This window comes from Mustela nivalis (assembly GCF_964662115.1).
Source record: "Mustela nivalis genome assembly, chromosome: 15".
NCBI classification, from domain to species: domain Eukaryota; kingdom Metazoa; phylum Chordata; class Mammalia; order Carnivora; family Mustelidae; genus Mustela; species Mustela nivalis.
In genome coordinates, this window is record NC_139034.1 from 86,766,051 (window position 1) to 86,783,314 (window position 17,264).

The following is a 17,264-nucleotide window of genomic DNA, read 5'->3' on the forward strand; positions in this document are numbered from 1 at the left end:
CGCAGGGTCTGATTAACAGGGTGTTTTTGGCTCATGGCTTGGGAGAGCAGAGGACCTGCCTTTAACAGTGTCCCCACAGCAGGTGGCGGGAGGCTCGGGTCCTCCGCACACGGTCTCTCCGTGGGGCCGCAGGGGTGCCTGTGCCTGACCCCTGCAGCGTGCGTGACCCCAGAGCGGCCGTCAGGAGCCATAGGGACGTTCTACTACCTTGTGTCTGAAATCTCACACCACCCCCTCCGCCTGCTTCTCTGTGTTAGAGGCCGGCCGCGGGTCCCCCCGCCCTGGGGGGAGGGTGATTGAGCTCCACCTCTTGCAGGGAGGAGAAAGGACCCGTGGATATATTTTAAAGCCACCGCAGGGGCTGGGCCAGGCCCTATTTCTGCTCCCCTCTCGCCCAAGACCCTCTGCCCCATCCCTTGCTTTTAAACCAAAGGCTCAGGTCAGAAGCACCAAGGAAGGTTGCTTCCCATCCAGATGCCCAGGACACACGGTCAGACCGTGAAAACCACCCTGGGGTCACGCCCAAGTTTGCCCTCCCCCCCCCCCCCGAGGGCCGCGCACAGGGCATGCGCACAGGGCATCCGGACGGGCTCCTTGAGTCGCTTTCTTGGTCTGCCGTGACCTCAGTCCGCATCATCTCGGGAACACTTTACTCCCGTCCCCAGCCAGCATCGATGCCCCCTGCTCCGTGAACCCCTCCCAGAGCCCTTGTCCAGCACAAGGACCTGCTCCGTCTCGGAGTCCCAGGATCCCTCTGGCCACACCCCATGAGGCCTGGAGCACGGGCTGACAGCAGGGAGGGTGTGCTTTTCTTAATCGCTGGGCCGGAGAGCCTCAAAGGGAGACACTGACACGTCTGCACTCGCGTCTGCACCATCTGACCCCGGGGAACGGTCACCTTATTCTGGCCAAATGAGCGACCAAGGGAGAAGCGAGAGGTCAGTCTCTGGAGACATTTGGGGAAAGGGCAGGTTTCCCTCGGAACAGCCAACCTCGTGCAGCCGTGGGCTTTTGTCAAGACCACACACGAACCCTCCCGGCCGAGGCCGGCTCCGATGCACGGTGTTTACCCCTGGTCCTACTTGAGCTGGGCTCGTTTCTCTCGGGAACTTGACTTCCGTGTCCTCCAGCTTGACTTAGTGCCCCAGGCCCGCGCCAGCGTTCCCTGCATGACCCGTCCCTGAGCAGCACCCACACGGCCGGACCATCGCCTGTACTCGCTCACGACTGCTCACCAGCTCCTGAGAGCGGGGCTGGGGCTTCCACCCCCTGGTCTCCGCGGCTTTGACACGAAGCATCCGGGAGCTGTGTGTGAGCTGATGGGTGTTTCCAGCACGTTCACCTGTTGCAGCAACACATCCTATCCCTGTACAAAGACAGATCACAGCTTCTTTTTTTTTTTTTCAAAGATTTTATTTATTTATTTGACAGAGAGAGATCACAAGTAGGCAGAGAGGCAGGCAGAGAGAGAGAGGAGGAAGCAGGCTCCCTGCTGAGCAGAGAGCCCGATTTGGGACTCGATCCCAGGACCCTGAGATCATGACCTGAGCCGAAGGCAGCGGCCTAACCCACTGAGCCACCCAGCGCCCCCAGATCACAGCTTCTTAAAGTTCTCGACATTTTCCAAGAAGGGCAGAGATGTGGGTTGTCCAACGTGCGGGGGATAATGTCCCGCTGTATCTAGAACGGCGGCCCCTTGTCCAAGTCATGAGTTCAGTTCGTGGGTGCCACTAGGAACGCTGCAGGAGCCCGGGAGAGCCCCAGGCCCTGCCCAAGTGTCTCTTTGAAGAGGGACCTGTGTCCTAGGTCCCCCGTCAGCCACATCACACTACAAGTCAGGCAGGGCAGGGCTGTGCCTTTGGTCCCAAAGGAAGGAGGTCCCTACTCAGGCCCCAGGAAAAGCAGTCAAAGGGATTTGGGCAGCGTCTACACGTACAAGGAGGAGATCGTAGCAAATCGTGAGTAGATGTGTTCCGGGCTCCGTAAGCCCTGGCGAGCCAAAACCCACGGGAAGGGCAAGGCTGGTCAACGCAAGAAGGACATTCTGGAAACACGACGGGACGCGTGATGATCTAGGCTGCCTCGTACCAAGGGGAGGTTCCTGAAACGTTCAGCATTTCAGTAGATGCCGCCGCAGAGCATCCGTCCACCGGCAGACCCACAGGGCAGCCGAGGAGAAGCAACCGCGTCTCATCAAGATTCTCAAACTCGTGCAAGTGGCAGGGTGCGCGGAACTGCATAGGGTCTGCATGGGACACGTAATCTACACCCATGTGAAATACGCCTACATGGATGTGCCCGTGCGTGTGTGCACATCACAGGAGCATACACGTCTGTGGAAGGTGCGGTGTTGGTGGAAAAGAAGCAGCAGGCACCAAAGACGTACGGGAAAATAGAAAAACCCTAATGAAAACTCTTCAGTCCATCTCCTGGGTTTCAATTTTTTTTTTTTTTTTTTTTTTTTAGATTTTATTTATTTGACAGACAGAGACACAGCGAGAGAAGGAGCACACGTGGGGGAGTGGGACAGGGAGAAGCAGGCTTCCCGCGGAGCAGGGAGCCCGACGCGGGGCTCGATCCAGAACCCCGGGATCACGACCTGAGCCACCCAGGCGCCCCTCCTGTTTATCCTCGTGTGTTTTCCTGCCATTGCTGGACGTCTGCCCGCTGGAGAGTCCCTCGGGCTCCGCTGAAGGACCCCTGCAGCAGGGACACTCTTCGTCTCCTCCGTCCCTTAGATTCCACGATGTTATGGTTCGATTCGTTTCTAAAGTGCGCCCGCAGCCCACCCACCTACGAGCAAAAATGTCTGCCTGCAAAGCTGGGAACTGGTGGCCTTCTCGGTGTCTCTGACGAATGACGTTTGGAGACACTCGCTCTCCTGTGACCGAGGACGATCACTAGTGACCTCATGAGACAAAACCAAGAGTCACTTCGGTGGAAGTAAATCAAAGTTGCCGCCGTTCCAGTGTGCCCTGAAGATGCTCCTTCAGCATTTAACTAAAAATTCTGGCTCTGATGTCCTGCTGGTCACACCCTGGAGTTCAGGCAAACGTAGGGCCCCACTACAGGCGGGCCGGGGGCTCTGTGCAAGCCGCCCCTCTGCTCTGTTCCTGCGCTCACAGCCTCGCACGGCACCTACTTATAAATGTGTTTGTGGGGAGCTCTTCACACTCTCTGGTGGTCAGTGATTCAAAGTCACACGAATGATATTTTTGGTGTACAGTTTACCGATAGGGACACCAGAAATTCACTTCTTTACATGCCGCACCCACTGTCCCAGTGCTCAAATAATCGAATAATTCATTGCCTCCCCCAAAAAAAACAATACAAGTGTTAATATTGTTAAAATCGTTTCCTTCTGAGAAACAGGGCTCCTGGGAGGTGAACCACGCGAGCTCCCTGGGAACCGTGGTCCCAGCGATACAACTTCCCCACCTCCAGTCCCACGACAAAACTCTCCAGACAGAGTCCTGTGATCTTGTTCTCTGTGGCCCCGTGGAAATGCGGGAAATCAAAGGAAGATGAGAAACTCGAATTTACATCAAAAACCCTACATACCAAAATTAAAATTAAATTCTAAATTTTAAAACAGAGACAGAGTTAAACGAAGACACGTGTTTGCAGCGTTATCCCGGAACGTCACCTCGATAACCCCAACCACGCAACAGAAACTTACGAGATGACGTGAACCATAGTCTCAAGAAAAAGAAACATCCAAGAATCCTTTACTATATTAAAAGATGCTCAACCTCCCCATAATAAGAGAAACCAGAATCGGTGTTTTTGACCAGCGGCATTTCCATAAAGTAGTACACTATGTTGTATGGCCGAGGGGAAGTCACCGTGCACGGGGCTGGCAGGGTCAGACGCCGGACCTCACAGAGGGAACGTGACATCTATCAGAAGACAAAGAGTTGAGACTCTGACCCCGTTCCCAGGAGGTGACCCTGGAGATAAACTGCCCCTGCTTATTGGGGCAGGCTTGTGGTGGCAGTAAGCTGTTCGTCCACAAATGGGGGGCTGGTAAGTGGAAAGGAACCCCCCCATGTCACGGAGCAGGTGCAACTGTGAGAAAGGATCAGGGGTTCCCCGCGTGGCAGAGTTTAAAGGTCTCCAAACCAGATCAAATCAATAATTTTTTAAAAGCAACATGCAGGAGCACCTGGATGGCTCAATGGTTTAAGCCTCTGCCTTCAGCTCAGGTCATGGTCTCAGGGTCCTGGGATCGAGCCCCGCATCGGGTTCTCTGCTCAGCGGGGAGCCTGCTTCCCCCTCCCTTTGCTGCTCCCCCTGCTTGTGATCTCTCTCTCTTGCTCTCACTCTCGCTCTATCTCAAATAAACAAACAAAATCTTAAAAATAAATAAAGTTTTGCCTAGTGGCTTGGCCCCGCACAGACTGCGGTGACCGTCCAGTGGCCATGAGATGGAGCCCCGGGCCCTTGTGCGCGCGTGGCTGCAGGTCACGTCCGTCACACCCCTGTGGCCAGGCGTGCTCTCACCCCCGTGCACCCCACAAGTCCCTCCGTGAACGGCATCTCTGTTGCTTGCGAAGTCGGACGTATTTCCCGTATGACCCAGCAACTTCCCGCCTAGATTTTACCCAGGAGGAAAGAGACGATATCACGAGGCCGCATGAACACAGACAGCAGCCTTGGTCCTCACAGCCGCAAGCTGGAAGCCAGCCGAATGCCCCCGTCGGGAGAACACTCGAGGACATGGTGCGCACGGTGGACCCCCAGCAACCAGGAGCCCAAGCACGACGCACGCCCGGCGGCGGGAGGTTCCAAAACGCACGCACGACAGAAGACACGCGGCAGGAGCACCTCCTCGACAGAGCTCTAGAGCCGTGTGCAGTGACGGAAACCAGGCGACAGGGGCCTGGGCAGAGGGAGGGACCGCAGCTCCCCGAGAAGGGGATTGAGGGAACCACCCGCAGGAAGGGACTTTCCGTATCTTGACGAGACCGGGGATATACTGACCGGGGAAATACTGACGTCTGCACTTGTCAAAGCTCCTTGAGACGCCCAGTCCGGAACGCGCGCCCCGAGAAAGCTGGTGGGCGGTTTGGGGTCGTTCCCATCGCACCCTTCACAGACGGAAGCGCGGACTCTGACGGCCGTCAGAACACAGCACAAGCCAGAGAGGTCCTAGCGATTGCCCAAGTCCGGCTGCTGCTTGACATGAGCTGTGTGACATCAGACAGATGCTCAGCCTCTCTGAGCCCGTGCTCTCTCTGTCGCACGGAAACGCAGCCACCAGGAGGTGAGTGAGTTCGACTCCTGGGGCTGATGGAACAAAGCAGCGGAAACCGGCGGCCGAAGACAGCAGGGATATGCTCGCCCACGGTTTTGGAGCAGACGGTCTGGGGCGGCGCACCTCGGACACTGGGGTCTCCTTCCTCACCTCTTCCCCGGCCCTGGTGTCGCCCTGCGTGTCCCTGTCTTCACAAGGCATGTCCCCCCCAGGTGTATTGGATTCGGGCCGCCCTCCTCCCACACAACCGGTCTCATCGAAATGACAGCTGCAGCAACCTTATTTCCAGACGAGGTCGCATCCTTGGGCAACCAAACTGAGGGTGTAAATATGTCACGGAGACTCCATTCAACCACTGACAGAACAGAAGGGGCCGGCAGTTCTGGGTCGTCTGGTCCAGATAAGGAGCTGCGAGGCGGAGTCCTTAAATATCCTCGCACTGATCCGTCTGCTAATTTCAAGAGCATCGGGACTGGGGTGCGGTGGCACCGGACCAGAAGCGTTCCCTGGCGCCCTGGGGCAGGACGAGGCCGCGCATCCCCCACAGAAGCTGAAAACGGTCACCGAACTGGGGGCGCGGCTGGAATTCCCGGCAGAGAGCAGGGACCCAGGTGAGGCGGAGTCACGCGGGTTCCAGGAAGCCCCCGGCCGCCGGCTGCTGGGGGACGGCCCACAGGGCATGCTTCCAGGGACGGTCCCGACTCCTGGGAGACCACAGGAGTGGTCTGCGAAGACTGAAAGCGGAGAATAAAGAGTCACAAGGACTCCACAGGGAAGCCGGCCTCCCACACCCACGCTGGCCAGCCCTGGGGCGCACGGTCGGGGCTTACAAAAGACAAGGGTCAGGAGACACCGAATGAGCTCTTCCAGGAAAGAGTCTGTGAGGCCAGCGCCTGAATAGCATTGCCCAGGGGGCCTCGGTCGGGAGCTCTTAGCTCCGGGACCCACGTGGATCCCCGCGGTGTAGACGCTCTAACAAAAGGCCGAGGATCTCGGGTCTGCAGCCTTTCTCAGGATCTGCAGAGTCCCCTCAGCCAACAGTGACGGCCAAAACCCATACCCGTGCAACTTCTGGGAGAGCCCCTGCCCACGGGGGGCGGAGGGCACACCTCCGGTGCTGGTCATGGCCAGCGATTTCGAACACTTGGAACCTCTGTCTACACATTCTCCGGACGTCCCCAGTCCCTCCCCCTGAGGACAGAAGTTAGCCAGCACAAGGCTGGTTTCTGCTGGATGGCTGGCATCCCTGCTTCCCCTAGCCTGTGCCCCTGGGCCGAGGAGGCAAACCCTACTCTGTCCACCGAGAGAGCACGCCGCTTGGCTTTCTGAGCTCAGGAACCCTGGCTTCCCAAAGCAGTTTTGAAACAGAACTCATGTGTACGGTGTCTTTGTGGCGCTGACGTCTCACACACGTGTGCATGCGGATTCCCCAGTGTGAGAATGAGGCTTGCACGGAAGAACCCCTGGGTCCCCTGGGAAGCGTCCATTTTGCACTGAAAGGGATGGTCCCCAGCGTGACGGCACTGCAGGGCCGTGAGACACACGGCAACGGAGTCCACTGGTTTCCCAGGGACATTCCGGCCTGGTCACCCAGTCCCCCAGCACGAACATTCCCGGTATCTGTGATCATAAGGGCTGGCTTCCAAGAAGCTGAAATCCATCCTAGCTCGGGGTTTCTAGGAACGGACTTTCCTTCCCGTCATTCAGGAAAATGCGTCTTGTCGTGCCGATGAAGGCCCACGACCCCAGAGAAATGGGTCTGACAAAGGGGCTGGCGGGCAGCTCCGAGGCCCCCCACTTCCAGAAGTGGCTCTGGGGCAGATTCATGACGGATGCACCATGCTGTGGAGGAGCCGAGCTAATCCTCCTGGACCCTTCTACAGGAGCTGGGCCCGTCGCCCAAACGATGCCGTCCATTTGTTTTTAAGACGGCACTCAGAGAGGAGACCGGAAGGCGACGCTGGCGGGGACCGCGATGTGGGGAGATACTGGGACTCCGCCGGGGGGTTAATATTAATAGCGTGCATTCCGGCCAAATGACACCAGCCTGCTGCGTTGCGGGCCTCCTTTGCAGGGGGGCAGCCCCAAGAATGAAGCTGGGTGTGCATGTGCTCTTCTGACCAGGCTTGGGGAGGATTACAGCCAGAAGCTGTGCCCGGCTCCCGGCCTTCTCCGGAGAGCCTCCACCTCTGGGGGCCACGGTCTCTGTAGCCCGTGCCCTGCTCTTCTCCAGTCCGGCCCCCGAGTGCTGAAGCCCCTTTGTGCCACCCCAGCCGACCCTCCACAGGGCACAGGCTCGCCCAGGCCTGCCCACTCTGCACTCAGAGGTCCTGAGTGCATCAGCGTGTGCTGAGCCTAAGAGCAGCTCTAGAAATCAGAGGCTCCCCCGTCCGTGTTGATCACGCTCACGGGCCCGCAGGTGCCTGGAGCGGTTCTGCTTCGCGGTGGGTCCGTTGGGTCGCCTTCAGCCGGCTCCAAGGGGCATCAGCCTCCCTGACCCGTAGTGACTCTTCCCCAGGCCATGGTCAGAAGAGCATGAGAAGGGGACGGAGCACACAGGGCCCCGCGCAGCCTCGATGTGGCACGGGGCCAGTCCCAGCGCCGGCAACGGCCCACCCGCGGCTGCTCAGTCCCATGAGGATGAATCTAGGGCAGGGAGGGCGAGAGGACTTGGCCGCAGCCGTGGAAGCCGCCCCAGACCCTCCACCCCCTACAACAGAACGGCTGACGCGCAGGGATGTAAATCCCCAGATGGGTCTCCACAGAAGTGCGGTCGGGGGGCCTCAGACCTTGGTGGGGACGCTCAGCCTTAGGGACACTTTCCTCACTAAGCCAAGCACCTGCTTCCGGAGCTCGGCACCTTGACTCGGCCCCATCAGAACACTCGGACACCACAGTCCTCGTCCCGGAGCCGCTGTGCTGGCCCCTCACCCGACCGTGTAACACCCTGAAACGAGGGACTGATGACCTCCTCCAGACGCCACCCTCCTTGGGGTGACACCCAGTGAGTCGTGGGCCCTCAGCACCTGCCCGGCCCCTTGGGGTCCGGGGTCCACAGCCAACGTCCTTGTGACATCGACGCGCTGTGGCCTAAGCGTTCGACCGGCCGCCGTCCCCGACACCCTTGACTCCTGGACACCCGAGGACGTCCCTTCTCCCCTGAAAATACAAATGCCCAAACCCAGCTGGAAGCCACGGTCCCACCGGAAAGTTTGCTTTGAGTACCCTCTCCAGTCCTTTAGACAAAAGAGCACAGAAAAACCACAGATGATGAGAGTACGTTGTCTTCTTTTTTCTTTCCTTTTTCTCCCTTACGGAAGCATCTGCTTGCGGGGATGGGTTCCACTGGAGCGGCTCTCAGCGTCAGGGGGTCTCTCTGGCATAGAAAGCCCCTCCCTAAAAGGGAAAGAGGGAAGCTGGGGTCCTAAGAGTCCAAGAGGTGGGTCCTCACCGGAAGCCCAAGAAATAAGATAGACTCGTCACCTGCGGCCAAGAACGTCGAGGCCTCATGCAAAGGGGCAGGTACTCCAAGCCTCCGCACCAAGGTTTGGGGACAGTCTCAGGGCCGTCTCTTAGCATCTCTGCAGAGCTGCTCCGGAGAGCTCCGTGGGCCTCACCCCGTTGTGGCAAGGTTTCCATGTGAGGGGCAGGCAAATGGCTAACACACTCCGGGCGCTCAGGAGGCACCAGCACAGAGCGGCCACTGGGCATGCAGCGAATATGAGAGCTTCCTACCAACACAGAAGGTTCTGGTGTCTGTCACTGTCACTCAAGACAGAGCAGAAAGGGTGCCTGGAGGGTTCGGTTGGTGCAGCATCTGCCTTCGGCTCAGGTCATGATCCAGGGTCCTGGGATCGAGTCCCATGTCGGGCTCCCTGCTCAGCGGGGAGCCTGCTTATCCCTGTCCCTCTGCTGCTTCCCCTGCTTGTGCTCTCTCTCTGTCTCTCTGTCTCTCAAATAAACAGTCTTTAAAAAAAAAAAAAAAAAAGGCAGAAAGAAATCAAGGCTACTTGTTCAAACCAAGTCTTTGGTCACAGGGAAAAATGCAACCTGTCCTCGGTCCTGAAATATTGTTTCAGCAGAAGGCTAACATCCTCCTTTGGGGCCTGGGGGTGTCGTCTGGCTTACCTTTGTTCAGCCAGAGAGCATCAAAAGCGGAGGACGGGGAAACAGACCTCACATCGAGGAATGCTCCTCGAGGTCAGCGTCCCAAGAGGGGCCAACGAACCATCGCCAGCTGCCCCACCCGGTAAGCCCCATGGGGCAGTCACTGTCCACTGAGCGCGCTGTGGCTTCTTGGACCTCACGTCACCCTCGCCACGCAGCCGTGGCACGGAGGCCTTGCACTCTGCTGAAACAATGGCCGTCGAGCACCGGCTTTCAGGAGGAGCCGTCTGTCCGAGGGCAGGCTCCTCTTCTTCAGAACCAAAGCACCGGAAATCATAGACCTTCTAAGACAATAAAATAGAGCACAGGCATGATCTTGAATGAACTGTTTCTTTCCCCCCGAGATAACCAGACACTTCGCTTCCGCAGGCGGGAATGGCCCTGGGGTCAGGTGGCCACAGTAATGCCCCGTCTCGCCTACCCCAGGGGACTCGCTGCCTTCAATTCGGCCCTAGGGCAACGCAAACCCTCTTGACCTATCATTTAAAGGCAGATAAAGGGCAGTCGCTAGGCTGTCAAGTCGTGAACAGCCCACAGAACCGTTATCTGGAAGGTCTCGAATTCTGAAGAGCAGAAAGGGTGTTTTGGAAAACGTGTTGCAAAGAGTCGTATCGTTAGAACTCAGACCCGTGCGGCACTCAACCCAAAGTCACCCCAAACCTAACGTGGGGTTCTCACAGCAGTGCCCCAGTGAAGGACGGCCCGGGAGGAGGTGCGCGTCGGGTTCGTTTCCTGCCCACGGAAAGATAAACTTGCCAGCGTCTGAGAGCAGCCCGGTCCTTCCCAAGGATGAGAACAAACTCACCCTGCCGGCGGGCCGCGGCGTCGACATTTCTGAAACCATCAGAGCGAGGCAGTCATGGCTACAGCAGGACCTGGCACTGGAAGTCCTTCGAGAGAGAGAGACACCTCGGAGAGCGAGCTCGGGGCCCCCTGCTGCACCGAAAGCATTTACTGGGGCGTCGCCGTGGTGTGGACTGTGTCTCCCAAACATGACAGGTGCACTCCTAACCCCACACCTGGGAATGGGGCCTCATCTGGAAACGGGGTGGCTGCAGATGGGACGAGCTCAGAGGCCACCCTCAGGGCGGCGCCCGCCCCACGTGGCTGGCGTCCTCCTAAGAAGAGGAGGGCATCAGGTGACAACGGAAGCCAAGGCTGGAGCAACGCTTCTAGAAGCTGAGAAAGGCCACGGAGGGACGGCCACCACCAGGCCTGGGAAGAGGGCAGGACGGAAGGACCCTCCAGACCCTGCAGACACCTCGATCTCACACTGCTGACCTCCTGCACGTGAGACCAAAAATTCCCGTGGTTTTCAGCCCGGGGAAACCACGACAGGCACATGCGTGACCTCCGTACCGCGGGCGGTCCTGTCCCCCCACGCAGAGCGAACCGGCTCTCAGACCCTTGCAGACACGGCTGGGCGCTCCTGAGCAGGGCCCGTGCTGGCGGGAGGCGGTGCTCCTGCTTCTGCTGTCCCCGCAGCAGCCCCTGCGACAGCATCCTCCGCCCCTCGGGGGTCCCTGCTGCCTGCCTCCCGGGCCTTGACCAGGGCGGGCTGCCGCAGTGGCCATGTCCAGCCCGATCCTCGGCACACCTGGGCGGCCCGAGTCCCCAGCGGACCCGGACGTCCCTCCAGTGGACCCGGTCTCTGCCCTTCCCATTCTCATCGGCCCAGACGGTCAGCACGACCAAGACGGGATCTCCCCTGCGCTCCTTCCCACCAGCCCTCACCGGGGGCAGCTCGGCCGCTCCGTGCAGGCGTGTTCAGCTCGGCCGGTCCTCCAGGGAGGAGCGCATCCTCGGCAGGGAACGGCCCGCCCTCCGCTGCGCCCTGCGCCTCCAGGGCCCGTCCCTACCGGCTTCCTTCCACTGTACTGAATGCTGTCCAGGCTGCGGACATGTGCACATGCCTCCCTTAACTACACAGATTCCTACTCTGCCACTTTCTAATTAGACAGGATGCGGCTGAGTCCACTTCGTCTCATCTCTGCTCTGTCTAAACCACTCAGCAGCAGTGACGCGCGTAACAGGTGATCTTCAGGGAACGGTGACATGCGTGACAGATGCCGTGTATGTAACAGGTGCTTGTGCGGAAATGAAAGCAAGCGGTTAAGAGGATGTTCCAAGAGGCGTTAGGGTGCAGACACACAACGTCCTCTCTCTCTCTCTCTCTCTCTATCTCCACGGAAGATCATTTAAAACTGGGGACACAGAAAGGCACTTAAAAATTACGTTGCCCCTGTAGTAATCACTACAGTTGACTGTGTAAGAAAACCAATACAGATCGTGCATTTTCCTCCTCTAGAACTTTGGGAGTCAAGTTCGCGGCCCACCTTGGAGACTGTATGGAACTGGAGGTGTCTTAGAGCTTGGGCTGCTGTAACCAAGGACCAGAGCCTGTGGCGTATACAACAGACATCTGCTCCTCACACGGCTGGGCTGCGGGTCCGAGATCGGGGTGCCCATGCCTACATCCACAGTCCAGACCAATTCCTCAGGGCCCAGAAGTGGGCTCCCTCCGTCCCACTGCAGGCGTGATCTCCTGATGTTGCCGATCAGCCTTCCGGATGCTGCACTCGATACGGGGTCCTTCCCACGGGGTGTCCCCCCTCCGCTCAGATGCTCTGCTTTTCAAAAGACCAGTCCCCAGTTCGGAAAAAGAGCAGCAGGCACTTGGCTCCTCTGGGGAGGGCCGGAGACCCCACCGTGCAGCCCCCCCAGCCCCTCCCGGACCCCAGGCTCCCACCGCACTTGCCGCTGGACCAGCGGGGGCCCTGGGGGAGACTGCCTGCGGGGAGACCCTGCGGGTGCCCCTTTACAACTGCGTTCAATTAATGCAACGGTCTCTTTGGGGAAGAACAGGGAAACACGCACGTAGGACGGGAGGATCTGTCATTGAAACAACTGAAGTGACAGGAAGCGTAACAGAGGGGTCTGTCTTTGGTAAGGGCTTTGTACTGGAGGCTCTCGCCATCACTATGTTCCTGCATGAACCCCGGAGGGAGTGTGAACAGACCGGCGGCAGGGAGGGGGCTTTATATTTTTGGAGAGACTTCCCTTAGAACCAATCCTCTAAGACAGCGGGGAAAACTGAGAGGCCGTGAAGGCTTATTGTCATTTCCCCATAAACCTGAAATCATACAGCAGGATACAAGCGATTTAAAACGAGTCTGCTCTGCTGATGGTTTCAATGTATCACGCAGCTCCCCAGCACTACCGGTAAAGCAAACCGCGACCTCCAGAACTTACTGAGTCTTGACCGTGTCTGCTGGCCTTGTTAGGAGGTGACTGTGTGGTGACGAGGGCTGGCCCTGGGTCACTGTGTCACCTGAGCTACCCGGGGGTCACGTGGCAGCGAGAGGACTGCACACACACAAACTTCTATTTATAGCCGGTTTGCTAGCAACAGCAGAGCAAAGAGAAATGGATCACGGAATGTGCTGGAAAGGTTTAGGGTTGTCTTGATTCTTCTCTAAACCCACCGAAGGGCGGGCAGTGAGGACCGGGTGTGGCCCAGCACAGCACCAAGGAAAGACCCGGGAGGTGCCTGAGCACCTGCCACATTCCGTTCTAAGCCCTTGACACTGATGGGCCAACTTTGCCCCCAGCCTTTGCACGGAATCCTGCAGATCAGCAAACAAGCCAGGCTGAGCAGTGATTGTCCAGAATTCAAACCCAGGCAGTCCAGTCGCAAAGGCTGGACATTCCTTCTGACACAAAGTACAATAAAGCTGCTCACAGTGAAGTGAAAATCCAATATTTGCAGGTGAGCCTTACGGAGACCGTAGGTGAGGAGTTTTCCCCTTGCCCGCAGATGGTCCAGACCGTGCTGGGGTGAAGTCACCTGTCCCTCCATAATAGCAACCTGGGCCGACAGGGGGCCTCCAGGTTCCCTCCGGCAGCAAAGGGACATCCATTACAGCCCAGAAACTTCAGATTATGAAGTTCAGCGGTACTTTAAGATAGAATCACACCAGCCTCTCGATCCTATACTTTGTGGACTTACAAAGTACATGGGGGCGCCTGGGGGTTCAGTCCGTCAAGGCTCCGACTGTGGATTTCAGCTCAGGGTCATGGGATCCAGCCCTGCCCTTGGGCTCCCTGCTCAGCGGGGAGTCTGCTTCTCCCTCTGCCTCCTCCGCCCCTCCGCCCCTCCCCCAGCTCAGGGAGCTCACGCCCCTGCAAGTGCTTGCTCGCTCTCTCTAAAATAAACAAAAAAATCTTTAAACAGTACATATATTATGAAATTCAAACTTTAGAAGTATTTTGATAAGTGCATTTGATATCATAAGCTTCCTTATAATGCTCTGTATGTATTCTGCTATGTACACTCTTAAGTTTTTTCTGGGAAGCGTTCCATGGGCTTCCTCCGAGTGACAGAGTCCAGGGTCCGGAGCAAAGAAAGAAAACAACAAACAAGAACTGGGCGGGAGTCACCTGAAGGGCTGCTGGGGAGGGGTCTCCCTCCTGTTCTGGTCCTGGTCCTCCTGGGTGGGGCCCAGATAGGGTGAGGGCCGCCCACAGCCTTCTGCATGGCGGTGCTCGTGCTCTGGGCTTTGTGCGGGGCCCCAGGCAGGCTCTCCAGGGGCCCTCTCTTTGACCCTGGAGAGCCACCTCGGGCTCCCCAGATGCGACCCTCTTTGGAAAGGCCCTGAACAGCTCAAGCCAGCTGCCTTCCCTCCCGCCCCGGGATGGAGCTCACACCTCCAGGCACACCTTCCCAGAGCCTCACCTGCCCTGGGGCAAGGCTGGGCCCTCAACACCCCCGCACTGAGTGTGCAGAGACAGTCCTGGGCAGTGACCTAGGGACACACACGTATTAGGGACTGGATTTTCCTAAGCACCAAGGAAAGAAATCACCCAACAACAGACAGGTGCAGGGCAGGTGACCTCCTTTCCTGATCCTTTAACCATGCGTGTTTTTTTTTTTTAAATTTAATTTTATTTTTTCAGTGTCCCAAGAAGCATTGTTTATGCGCCACACGCAGTGAGGCTGGTGGTGGGTACCGACCACGCGTGTTTTCGCCGTATTTTCACTACGAGGCTGCTGGCTCACCAGCTCCGGTAGCAGACCTCCTTCTGCCCATTTGGAGCAATTCTCCACCCGCTCTCTGTCCCAGCTGCATCCGCGAGCGACCCGGCCACGGAGTCCAGGTGGCGCCTGGCGATCTGCTCCCGAGCCACCTCCTCTAGAAACACCGGAGAAGAGGGCACCGTGTTGTCGCGGGTGGGTTAGACCCCGGGGCCCCCGCAGGAGCCCCGCAGAGGGGAGCGGACCCCGGGGCCCCCGCAGACGGGAGCGGACCCCGGGGCCCCCGTAGGAGCCCCGCAGAGGGGAGCGGACCCCGGGGCCCCCGCAGACGGGAGCGGACCCCGGGGCCCCCGTAGGAGCCCCGCAGTCGGAGGCCGGCGCCGCCCGCAGCCCCGCGCGGGAGGAGGCGGCTGGGCCCCCGCTCGCCCGAAGCCCACGCGGAGGCCGGGTCGGAGCGGCCGCAGCGTCTCCGCGTCCGCAGTAGGCAGGGCGCCCGGCTGCCTCCTGCGTGAAGCCCGCCGGGAGCTCAGGGAAGTTTCGCGCTCAGAGCAAGCGAGGAGGACTGCCTGGAGGCGGCGGAGGGACGCTACACGCAGCACCGAAGCTCCGGTCCCCGGCGGCTCCGCTTCGGAGCAGAAGGCATTTCCCGGCGGCGGCGGGGACGCGGGCTCGCGGGGGCTCCGGGGGCTCCGGGGACTCGGGGGGCGCAGCCTGGGGGCGGGCGCCGGGGGCGGGGCCGGGGCTCCGGCAGCTCACACCGGCGCTAGTGGGGGCCGCAGGGGCGGGCGGAGCGGCCACGCCCTCGCAGGGGTGCGGCGAGCCGGCGCCGGGAGCGCTCTGTCCGGGTGACCCCGTCCCCAGGCCGCCGGCGCAGGCGCTGCTGCGGGTCCGGCCGCGCCCCGGAGCCGCGCCCCGAGACGAAACACACGTTCCGAACCCATGCGGCACCGCGGAGCGCGAGACGCCCGAGGAGCCGGAAACGGGGCGCGCGAGCCGGAGAGCACCGGAAGGGGCGGGGGCCGGAGAGCACCGGAAGGGGCGGGGCCGGAAAGGGCGGGGCGGCGGCTGTGGGCGTGTCTGCGGGCTGCAGGGGCGGAGCCTCTCGGCCGGCCGGGAGGGACCGGGGTCCCCCAGCCCCCGGTGCCAGGACGACCCGCGACGGTCCTCTCCGAGAAGAGCCGCTCGGACGGCGGCGACACGGCCGCAGGGGCCGAACGAGGCAGTCGGAAGGCCTCGGCCAGGGCGGGAGGGGAAGCCCCTCGGGCGGCCCCAAACCGGCACCTGCGCTCTGGGGTCGCGCGCGGCGCCCCGGCGCCTTCCCCGCCGTGACCTCACGGGCCGGACGCAGCCGGAGCCGCTTCCGCCGGTCGGACCCGCGGGCAGGTCGGACCCGGACGGCCGCCGCGTGGATCCGTCTGCGGCCGCAGGGGCCGCGCCGACTCGCGGAAGGACGAGGCGCTGCGCACGGCGCGACCCGAACACCCCTCGGGCCGAGGGCGCGGGCCGGACAGGCGGGCAGGGCCTGCCCTCGGCGCGGGAGGCTCGCGAAGCCCCGGGTCCCGACCGCGCCCCGCCGAGCGGCCGTCCGGGTCGGGGGAGCCGAGCGCGCCCCGCGCCCTGCGGGTTCGGGTCCGGAGGACGGCGACCCGGGGGCAGTGACCCGAAGTGCCCTGAACGGGGACGTGTGCGCGGCGTGGTCCACGGACGCGAGAAGACGACGCGGACAGGAGGAACCGGTCTCCCGCTGGGCTGGACCCCGTGCCCAGCGCGGCCGCCGAGAGCGGGGACCCCGTCCGCACTTCCCGGACACGCTTCTCACCTGCCCTCGTCCCCTCATCGTCAAGGCCCGTGCTCTACTGGGCAACTTTCTTGAGGTCCCTTCGTCGTCGACCTCATCCCATGCCCAAGACTGTAGTTTTAGGTCTATAACCTCGTGTTACCTCTCGGAGCAGCTACAGGTTTCCTCCAGAATCGCTTTCCAAGAGGAAATGTCTTAAGGGGTTGATCTCATTTATGTGTATCTATGTGTTCCGAGCCTGGTAGCCGGGATACGGTAGGCACGCGGCGTGGGAAGGCTGGAGAAGTGCAAGGGCAGGTGTGTGGGCGGATGGGCGGATGGGAGGACGGATGGACGTCGCAAAACGGGGTTTTCCTTTTCCTGTGAATTCCTCCCAGTCTGACCCTGGTTTGGAAGAACTGCAAAATAGAAATGACCTCGATTACGCAGCTCTCTGAGGGGTTATACGCCCTGCCCAAGGCCGTGAGGTTGTACGTGGCAGGGTCGGAATCGGAGCTCACATCGGTGCGCTCCGTGAGACAACAGAATGACCCTGGGATCAAACAGAGATTCTGGAGGACAGACCCAGCATCTGAGCCCTAGGACGGGAGAGGGCTCCTGTGAAGATGATGGTCCCAGAATGAGCAAAGCCAGTGGATATTACTGAAAGCACAGTTAGTTTAACCAAAAAGTTTGGGAAGAGCTAGCACATATCTATTAACATAGATAGCCCCTGGGTTATAATTGACTAAGTCAATGGCTTACAGTGCATTCAAGCACTAGAAATAAGAGGGGGGAAATGTTAAAATCAAGCAAAGTCAAGTCACTTGTTCCTCTTCTGTCCTCGTCATACTCACCACCATCAAAACCAGTGCTCCACGCTTCTAAACTGCAATCGTGTTGACACAGTCTCCAGGTTAAGATTGAGTAAGCACAGCCCAGCCTATCTTTCCCACCATGGAGCAGCTATCAGAGGCAGAGAAAACCAGATCTAGACAGACCCCCAAACCAGTAGGGGAACTGACTGT

The 17,264-nt window shown here is 59.7% G+C and overlaps 1 long non-coding RNA gene across 1 annotated transcript; it reads right to left on the reverse strand.

Annotated features, from left to right (window-relative positions):
• Window positions 1-4,311: 4,311 nt before the first annotated feature.
• Window positions 4,312-11,571, reverse strand: LOC309848970. Its single transcript, XR_014303379.1, has 3 exons — window positions 10,230-11,571; window positions 8,741-9,708; window positions 4,312-8,653 (listed from the first exon to the last, which is right to left on the reverse strand). It is a non-coding gene; the product is annotated as an uncharacterized lncRNA (long non-coding RNA).
• Between the last annotated feature and the right edge of the window lie 5,693 nt (window positions 11,572-17,264).